Genomic DNA, 10,137 nt, shown 5'->3' with positions numbered 1-10,137 from the left:
GCCTTTCGTGGTTCTCACTGCAGCTTTTGAGGCCATGATATACATGGTACAACCAGCTGATTAAATGTGCAGGAGCCTCCCAAGATACCATTTCATCTGAAATGCTGACATTTATATTTGACTTCCAATAAGTGTGGGGCGCTTTTTTTTTTTTTTATTTTTAATTAGTTCTCACAAGGGTGGGAGTCAGACACAGCTACACAATGAAGTTCTCCACAGAATAGGTATGATTCAACCAGATGACTCCTGGCCAGACTTCCTAACCCATCTACCTTGCAGTGGAGCCTCGAAGCCAAATTAATTAGAGGCCACCCACAAGTAGATGTGATTCTGTGTAGGTGAATCTCTTTGCCCATTCATTCCCTACCACATCTGCTGAGATCTCAACATTCATGCTAAGGGTGAGTGGGAGGGCTCTGGTGCTAAATAAATTACTCGATTCGTTTCGTTTTGGCACCAAGACTTAGCCAGCCAGTGAGGCTGAGTAGTAAACAATAGTAATGTGGAAAAAAAGTTAAAAAAAAAAGCAGCATATAAGATGCCTCAATGAAGAGGTGTGATTGTTGGCAAAATGTGTCCCATTTGAGTTTATGGGATGTACAGAGTCATTTTATTAGGGATACTTTTTGCTATTAGTGTAATAAAAAAGGACCAATTGTTTCTGCCATCTGAGAAAACTCTTGGTGGAACAGGCATAAATCCAGGAATAATTAAGAAAATAATAGTGCACACCCAACAAGAAAAACATTATTTGTTTAAAGATGAAGTCCCTCTAGAATACTTGGTAGTGATTGTGTTTCTTTCAAAAGAGGGGGAAAAACCCTTCTAAATGAAAAGCAGCAGCCATCAGCTCATCTCTAAGATCTCGAGTGGAAAAAGCGTGGGGCTGTAATCCCCCTCAGTGGTGAGGCTTTTCCGTTTTCATCGCTCTTATCAGCCTTTGCAAGTTGCAAAATAAAAGTGTTTTGCCCCTACATGTTTCCATCAGAGGATCAGAAGCACTTTACAAAGCACAATTAATTGAGCTTCACTGCTTCACCTGTGAGAACAGAGCAATTATTTAGCAACAGGGTTTGGGGTTTTTTTTGCTGTTTGGGGTGGGGGTAGAAATAAAAACTGCAAGAAGAATTCAAACCCACCAGGCCAACAAGAGACTCGGCAGCTTTAACCACTTCCAATGATGAATGTGACAAATCTGCAAGTTTCTGACCACCAGATCTGGGTTCTCCTTTTGGAAAGGAACATTTTGCCTCAGCATCACTTTTCCCAGGCCTCAGCTTGCTAGGCTCCCCACCGGCACGAATCCCCATTCTCCCAAGTTCTGACTCTTCACATTTAAAAGTGTCTGGAAAACCATGTCTGAAAGAGCCCACCCTCCCTGCGAGTGTGTCACGGTGCCATCGCACACCCAGGGTGTGCACTGTGAGCTCCAAAATCCTGCTCCCACTGCTCCTGTGTGACTCCTGGACATGGGAAAGTCTGCAGCTCAGAGAAACACAGACCGAGAATCAGTGTTTGTGGAGAATTTAGCATCACAGTAATGGGGAAGAAAGAGAACGATTTTAAGTATCACTCTGATGTCATGTGAGTGCACGTACATCAACTTTTACCCAAGCAGGGCTGGAAAAGCATCATCCCTTTTCCGTCTGGGTTATGAGCGGCCATAAACGCCCGACGGAAGAGGCAGGGGAACGAACTGGCTCGCACGAAGGGCGAAGCTAAGCATTCCCACCGCTCCCGCGCAGCTCTCGTGTTTTACATACATCTGTTTACTTTTTCCCCAGTTGAGGTTTTTTTTCTCTGCACGCGGCTTTCGTCGGCGGCGGCGGGCGCGCGGCGGTCCCGGTTCACAGCCCCGGGCCGGGGGCAGGTGAATCCTCGCCCCGGCGGGCCCCGCAGCCGCAGCCGGGCCGTGCCGGGGCCGCGGGCGGTCCCGCCGCCCCGCGCTCCGCTCCCCGCCCCGCCCCGCGCCGCGCCCAGCCCGGCCCGGCCCGCCCCGGCGGGCGGCGCTGCGGCCGCCCCCGCTCCCAGCAGCCTTTGCAGCCGCCTACAATGAAATTTGCGAAGTTTTTTCGGTTTCGGCGCCATTTTCGAGTGGACTCGGAGGTGAGGAGGGAGGGCGGGCAGGGCGGCGGGGCCGGGGCGCGGCGGGGGGCGGCCGGCGCTCCCCGTGCCCTGTCCCCGCTGCGGGCGGCGCGGCCCGGCCCGGCCCGGCCCCGCGGGACGGACACGCGGGACGGGGAGCGCTGGGGGGGGCTCGGCGGGACCCCCTCCCGCCGCTGCCCCGTGGGCGGGGTCGCGCCGCTCCCCGCGGGGCACGGCCGCACACGGGCCCGGCCGAAACTTTGCGAGGGGGGCGCAAGGAACTTTTAAAAACCCCCAAACAACGCCCCCCAAAACTGTTAAGAAAACTTTCTTTGCGGCGGGGGGTGGGGAGCGCGGGCGCACCGGCAGCGGCCCGGGGGGAGCCGCCCCGCGCGGCACAAAGGCGGCCCCGGGGGCTCGGGCGGTGACAGCGGCGGCACCGGGGGGCGGCGGGCGGGGCCCCCCCGGGCCGTTGGTGCGGGAGCGGCGCGCGGGGCCGGTTCCCACGTGGGTGCGGGGCGCCCCGACCGCCCCCCGGTGCCTTTTCCTCACGGCTTTTTTTTTTTTTTTTTTCATCCCCCCCATTATTAATAATTTTTAATTTTTTTTTTCTTTTGAGCCGCGCCCGCCCCCCGCAGGTGGGGCTCGGGGTTGATTTTTTTTTTCTTTCTTTTTTTTTTTTTTTTTTTTTTTCCCCGTTTCCCTCTTTTTTTAAAGCGAACGCGGGGACCCTCGGGCTGCCGGTCCGGCGCGGAGTCTGCGCGCCCCCGCACGTAGAAAATAGTTTTATACGTTTAAAAAATAATGCTAGTGTAACCAAAGAATAATTCTCCAAAATAATTTAAAATATTAAAGAAAATCCAATTGGCAGCCAGCTTTTGCTTTTTTTTTTTTTCTCTTTTCCCCTCGGTGGTTGCTCGCTTTGTACAGGAAATTTGAATATCCTGGCAAGGGCCAGCTTCCCAGGGCAGCCTCGCAGCTCTCTCGGAGCTGCAGTGATGGAGCAACATGCGCAGCGCTGAGACTTTTCCCTCTGTAATTGATCCTACATACAGTATTTTTTCCCCTATACGCATCGGGTATATAAAGACAATTTTTTTGCGTTTGGAGAGTGAGTTTTCCAGGGTTAAATCATTAATTGCTCCCTCAAAAAACAAATTCTGCTTGTGTGTCTTATGCGTGTTAAGTGTAGGTGAGGGACCATCTGCCAAGTTTCATCACCTTCTGTTCTGAAGAAATCCAAAGAACTCACCGGCAACTGTGAAAGTCTGTATTTAGTTAATCGACTTTGGTGGGAAATACAGTAAAACTCAGCTGCTAATGCAGTAAACGTTTATGAAATACAAGAGGGAAGCTTTAAGTAATGCTTCATGCAAACTTAGGCCAAATCTAAAAAGGAAAAAAAAAATTCAGTGTGCTTGTTATGTTTTGAATTATTGTTCATCTGACCAAAAAAGAAATTGGATTTTTGTTTGTTTTTTTTTTTCTGTTCTTAACAAATAAACTTTATAGAAATTGGGCTTCCAAATCTGACCCTTGTTGTTTAGAACTGGATGAGATGACAATGCTAAAACTTGGAAGTAACAAAAAGCATCATACTTTTCTTCTCCTCAGCAGTGTTGAGAAAAAACTGTGGATCCTGGAATTTTACTGTGGATTTTTCTGGTTTTCTGGAGTGCTGTAAGTTGAAGTCTTGTCCCACAGGCCTTTCTAAGCACCAGTAGCTCCCTGTCCCACTAACACCCCCGCCTCGGTAAACACAGCTGATCCTGCTGGTAACAATGTAGGGCTCGAGTTTCACCCCGAGTGAAGTTAACGAATTCATTTTTCGCATTATTTCAATCTGCCCTTTGTAGCTGCAGTTTGGTTTCGGGTGTTCGGCCCCACCTAGGAGCGTGTCGATGGCGTGTGGTTTAGCACGGGGAAGGTGCAGGGAAAACGTGCTGGGCTTTATCCCAGCTGCGTGCTGCCTCCCTGGCCCTTTTATGGGCAAATTAGAGAAGAAAAAAAAAATTAATTTTGATGAAGCGCGTGAGGAACGACCTGCTCTCGCATGGCTTCGACAAGAACGGGCAGGAAATTTATTTTCTGCGTTGGTTTTGTGCCCCCGGGAGTGAGTCGTGGCTGGGCAGAGCGGCGGTGTTGGGTGGTGGGGAGATGCTGTGGGTGCCGTGCAAATGAAAGTGGCTTGGCTGGGGCAGTTTCCTCTGCTCGGGCTCCTTCTCCTCCCGCAGCCCTGCCAGGCAGTTCCTGCCGGGAACGGCGGAGCTGGAGCCATGTGGTGGCTGTCGATCAAGCACCGGCTCTGATCCCACCTATTGGCCACATCTGTAAATATTCGGATGTGACTTTTGTTTAAACCTCATTGTTCAAAAGGAGGCAGCAACGAAAGTGTTGGGATTTTTCAGAGGCAGGCAGCAACGAAGTGTTCTGCTGGTGTTACTCACGCCCTTATTTTCGTTTTGTCACCGTAAATTTGCCTCACTGATGAGTGCCTGGGACCTTCAGCTGTAATGAGATGATTTACTTTAGTCTTTTTCTAAAATAATAAATGCCTTTTTTTTTCAATTGTTTCAAATGAGAACAATGACTTCAGGATTTGTTTGTGCATGTCTCCTAGAAAACTGTTGGTTAGCAGAGCTGGGGTTTTTGTTCCTATTTTTTTTCTATATATAGGAAATGCTTAATATTTACTTGTCTTTGAGCTCACCTAGCCCTGAAGTGTGTGGGTCAGTAAAGGCTGTGTATGCAAATCTGTCCTGTCATGGGCTCCTGTATTTATTTCCTTTCCTTCCCCATGGCGCTCCTTCTCACTTTTTTTTCCCATCTCTTTTTTTCTGGTTAGTGTCAGTGAGGAGGGATGAGGTTGTATTTTAAGGGAATTCAGTATTTCAGAGGAAATTTGTTTTAGTTTTGTGTGTGTGTTTAAGACTGGGGGGGGGGGGTGTTTTTTGCTTAATTGCCCAATATACTTTGGCAAGCAGAAGTTGCATTGTTTTGTGAATTGCATTAATGGTTTTCTGCATGTTCAAATTCCCCAGTTATTTGGGGGATTTAATTAAACCTCTGTAGGTGGCTGGCTTGCGTAGATGACAGGTAGAAGTTTCTATTTCTAGAAGGAGCTGGTGCACACACTGCAGGCATGGAGCTCTTGGCAGCAGAAGGGCTGTTGCAGTTGCATTGAGGCAGAGCTTTTGGGGCAGTTCTTCTCGTGTTTGGGGTTACCACAAGCAGGACATCCCTGTTCCTGGCTGTAGGGAGGTGCTGCTTGGAAGCTGGAGGTGCTCCTGGGATGCTGCCTCTGTGTGGCAGTGAGAGAGGGCACTCGTGGTGTCACCACAGCAGCATCAACCCCAGACAGCCTCTCTGCATCTCATCTCCTGCCCTAGGCCTGCTTTATCACCTAAACCAGCACAATTAAGATGGTTCCTTTGCTTTTGGTCTGCCAGTACCAGCAGAGTTGTTCTTGCTGCTGCTTTAGGGAGGAAGGTGCTGGCCATGCTTGTGCTCAATGGCTTTCCCACCTGCCCAGAGCTGCCCCTGGTTTTTCTGGCTGTCTCTCCTTGCTCCACAGCACCTGGGTTGTGATTGGTGTGCCTTGGGTGCCACTGCCCAGAGTCACACTGAGCCAAGGGTGCTTGTAGCAGGGGAGGATGGAGAGAGGAGGGATGAAGTTACTCTGCTGCATAGTCTGCACTATCTGGAGCTGAAAACTTGATTTATTTTTTTCTTCCCTAATTTTAAAAATACTTGCACCTGTCTGTGTGTGCCTTGGAAGGGAACTTGCCCTGGTCCCCCCTCCTGGAGTTTCCCCTCTCTGCCATTGCCTCTCAAACCCTTTCTGTTGTTGCTTTGTAGCTTCCACTGAAGCAGTGATCAGGTTCTCCAGAGAGGCCATGCAGGAGCTGATGTGCCTCTGTTCAGAGGTGAGTTGGCAAGGTAAGCTCATGTCCCACCTGCTCCAAAATACCTGCAGCACCTCTGGGTAAATGCAGGTCCCTCTGACACACATATCCCTTCTTGGGTACTGCAGGTAATACCTAGGAGAGGTTCAGGTGAACTCAAATTACCCTGTTCAGCTGCCAATTTCTGATGCAAAGTTGAGTTTCCAAAGCACAAACTAAGTTTGGAAGAATCTGAAGTGGGAGATGGGATAATTCAAACATGGAACTTTTTATTGCATAAAATATTGATGCTGTCATGTCATAAATGTGCATCTTTTCTCAGATACATATTTCACTGCCTATCCCAAATTTCCAGTTGCCCAATACTTGGTGTGACTGTTGATTTTCCCTCTGTGCTAGAGGCTGGTGGAGGTGTATTGTGCTTGAAGAGAGCTCTTGCCCTTGTTGTTGAACTAAAAGTCTGGTTTATATAAATATTTTATATAAATATAAAAACATTAATTAAAATGTGAAGAACCTCAGTCGCTATCAAAATGGATTCTAAAGCTGAACGTGTTTACTGCTGCTTTTTTCTTTTGGATTCATTTGAAGAGATGAAAGAAATAAGATTGCACAGGTACAGTCAAGTAAAACAATGTTGCAGAAGTAATTAATGCTAATATGATGTGGGGGGTGTTTTGATTTAGCTCTACAGGCTGAGCACTGGCTGCGTGTTTGCTTTGCAGCAAGTAGCAGCTGCTCGTTAGGGAGTTGGCCCTGGTGCTGTCAGTGTTGAGGACACTGAAGTGGTGAAAATATACTGCTCTTTTGTTGGCAAATATTTGATTTCAAATTTGAAATCGCTTGGCACGGGTCACAAGAGCTTTTGAGATTCCTATTTTTAAGTTTGCTAAAGAGGCAGGGGCTCGGTGGCGCCTTGGGCATGAGGGGATGGCACAAGAATTGGAGCCCAGGGCGTCATTTCTGACATTGTTCAGCTTTTTTTGTGATGCTGCTTTTTAAGAAAATGAATTGAAGGAAGTTGTCCCATAACTGGTGGGGGGGGGGGGGGGAAGGTAGAAAGGAAATACAAAAAATATCAGTGTGTCTGCACAGCTCCTGTGCAGCCCAGGCACGGGGTGTGCAAGTGCCACTGGCAGCTGCCCTCTGCAGGGCTGCAGCCCCTCCCTGCCCTGCTACAGGCAGGGAGTGTGATGAAGTTCCAGAGATCTTTAATTTTTGGTCATATAAGGCTTGTCCATTCATATAATAAATAAGCATCATTTACTGTTTTTAAAAATAAGGATTTTTTTATATATCTCAAAAGTCAAATTGAGCTGAGTGAAAGTATTTTAAGGAAAATTTAACAGGTTTCAACTGTTGGAATATGGAATTATTTATCTGAAATGTTAACATTGTGACTTCTGGAAAATCCTCGATGTTCAGCATCACCTAAGAGGAAAGTACAAGGTAATATTTCCCCACAGACCAGTTGGAAGGGCTGGGAAGTTCTGCAGGCTCTTCACAGGAGCAAAAGCAACAGACCTTCTGGACCTGAAGGTGTATTATTTGCTGGGATCCAGTACTAAGTGTGGTTTGGGAGAACAGTTAATTTCTGACCTTGTTTGTGAAACTGCTTTGTTTGCACTGTATAACTGCTTGTTCTCTTACAGTTACAGACTGTCTGATAGCACCTGTGAAGAAAAAAAACCCTGTCTTGTGGTAATGCATGCATGTTAAATGTCTTCATTGTAGAGTGTTCTTCAGTTCTTTATATCATGGTTTAAAAAAAATTTTTATATATATATTCAAAATACCATTTGGAATGTCAACATTCAGTGGGCTTTGAGGAGATGTAGCAGCACATCATGGTTTGTAGGGACAAGGAGATACAGACCATTCTGGGCTGCCTCATTACCTCAAGGATAAGACAAGAAAGTGAGCTTCTGGTTATCATAGATGTGGAAGCTAACACATTCCCATGTATCTCATTAGCTCAGGTATGTGTTGGTGCTTGGACTGTGCACATCCTTTACTTCCCTGGGAGCTCGTGGGTCTGGCCCTGCAGGCAGGAAGGACTTGCAGCTCCTTTTTGTCCTCCAACATGGGCACGACCACATCCTATGCTACACCTACCCCTCAGCTATTGCTCTTTGGGCCTTTCCCTGGCAAAGGATCAGCCAAGGGGCCCTTGCCTTGTGTTTGGGGCAGAGAGGGGGGTCTGGAGGCTGTGGAGAGCTGTCAGCAGTGCTCTAGCAGCACGTAAATACTGGAGTTTGGGATTGCCTGTTGCTCTCCAGTATTGCATTGCTGCTTTAGTGAGGCTGGAAATCGGTCCCTGCTGCAGGGCTCTGGCTCTTGGGGTCCCCCCTTGGCACCCCCACAGTGCTCCCCACCCTGCAGGGGGCTCCTGGCTCCCACCCCAATAAACCACTGCCGAGGCAGCAACAACCAGGGCTCGGTGTCGTCACTGGGGAGGGGAGGGGAGGGGAGGGTGCTGCACCCAACGCTGCTGGAGGGGACAGGGAGCACTGCACCAGGAGATGGTGCTGGGCCCTTCCCTGGCCTCTGGGCACAGGGGGAGCTGGGGCTGCACAGGGGCAGTGCTGGCCCCTGGGTGCACCTGGCCTCAGGCCTGGGGAGGGGGTGTGGGGGACACTGGGGGGTGCAAGGGCTGGTGGAGGCCAGAGCTTGAACTGGGTGAGAGAGGGGGGACACTCACTGTGCCTGGGGTGCTCATGGGGGAGCCCTGCTGCCCAAGGCATCATCTTCCCCAAATTCCTGCAGCTGTCCCAGCCTCTGCCAGGATCCCCCAGCTCAGGTGCAGCTGCCATAGGGGCACTGCCTGTAGCCAGCAGCATCTGGCACCACTTGGGCCATAGTGGAGGAGAGAGTTTGGACCACCTGAGGATTTGCCTGCAGCCCCACCACTGCAGCAGTGATTTCTCCAGAGCTGTCCCAGCCCCATGGTGAAAGGTTTTTCCTTAGCATTTCACCACTTGAGGCTTCCAGCCCCTGCTGGAATAGGCACAAGGGCCACCACTGAGTCAGGGATGCCCCTGGGAAGGGCTGGGGTGGTGCCTGCCTGCTCAAGATTCAGCTGCTATGGGCTGAATGAACTTGGCAGGCCTGCCAGTGATGGTGCACCATTAACAGCCCCAGTCCAGCAGCCTCCTGGTGGCTGTCAAGTCCAGAACATTTGTTTTTTCAGCTATTTTCAGGAATTACTAAATCCTGTTGCTGATTTACAGCTTCAGTCCCTGCTCCTGCTCTGTGCAGAGACTGTCAGAGCATTGAGGCACCCCTAGAACACAAATGTCTGGCGTGGGGAGGTGTAAGGGGGGTGTGAATGGGAAGCAGCAGCCTTTAAAAGCCTCTGCCCTCAAAGGGGGCAAACTCACAATGTTTGGGCACACAACCAATGCATTCTAATCCAGACACTGCTATTCCACTTGTAAAATGGTTCATTCCCACTCTCAACATGTCAAGCCATTAATTGCCAAGTCCCATACTGTTTTCCTTCAGGAAAATACCTTGATGAGTGATTTGATTGACACAGAAATTGATCAATAAAGTTGGTAATTGTACATTTATATTAATTTTGCACCCGTTCTTTTAAAGAAAGGTATCTACTGCTATTTATGTGTACGATTTAAAATTTCTTTTACTTTATTTGGGCAGTTTCTGTTGTGATCAGTTTGATTTTACTCAGCTAGAAAAGACATTTTCACTGTGTTCACAAGCTGAAAACTGCTAGAACTGCTTTCAGGCTCTGGTCTCCTGCAGGATCAAAATGGGAGAGTTAAACACAGCAGAGTTTGTGGAGCAGTGGGCACAAATGCAGAGGCTCAGTGAAGGCAGGGGGATCCCATGGGACAGGGACATTCCCCTGGGGTGGCTGCAGGTGCCAGCAGCACAGGCTGTGGCAGTGATGGATGTGCCCACAACCAGCAATGAGTGGCACAGGGCTCTGTGCCTGCCTGGCTCCCAGGACCGTGTGTGTCCCTGCACTGCTCCAGATACTTCTGGAGATTGCCAGTTATCAACACAGAAAGTCCAGGGGACAGACAAGGGACAGACATCCAGCTGTGCTTTTCTTTGAGAAGCCAGGGAAGCTCCTGTCAGGTTTTTTTCCTGAGGTGTAGAAATTTGCCTTTGATGCAAGGCA

General features: G+C 49.2%; 1 long non-coding RNA gene across 1 annotated transcript; it reads left to right on the top strand.

Annotated features, from left to right (window-relative positions):
- The first annotated feature begins 2,043 nt into the window (after positions 1-2,043).
- Positions 2,044-8,450, top strand: LOC143695228 (uncharacterized). The gene is made up of 3 exons (XR_013184306.1): positions 2,044-2,106; positions 3,703-3,765; positions 5,944-8,450. It is a non-coding gene; the product is annotated as an uncharacterized LOC143695228 (long non-coding RNA).
- Positions 8,451-10,137: the final 1,687 nt, after the last annotated feature.

The sequence above is a fragment of the Agelaius phoeniceus genome, chromosome 14, assembly GCF_051311805.1.
Source record: "Agelaius phoeniceus isolate bAgePho1 chromosome 14, bAgePho1.hap1, whole genome shotgun sequence".
Lineage (NCBI taxonomy): Eukaryota > Metazoa > Chordata > Aves > Passeriformes > Icteridae > Agelaius > Agelaius phoeniceus.
This window is presented reverse-complemented; position numbering and strand designations above follow the sequence as displayed.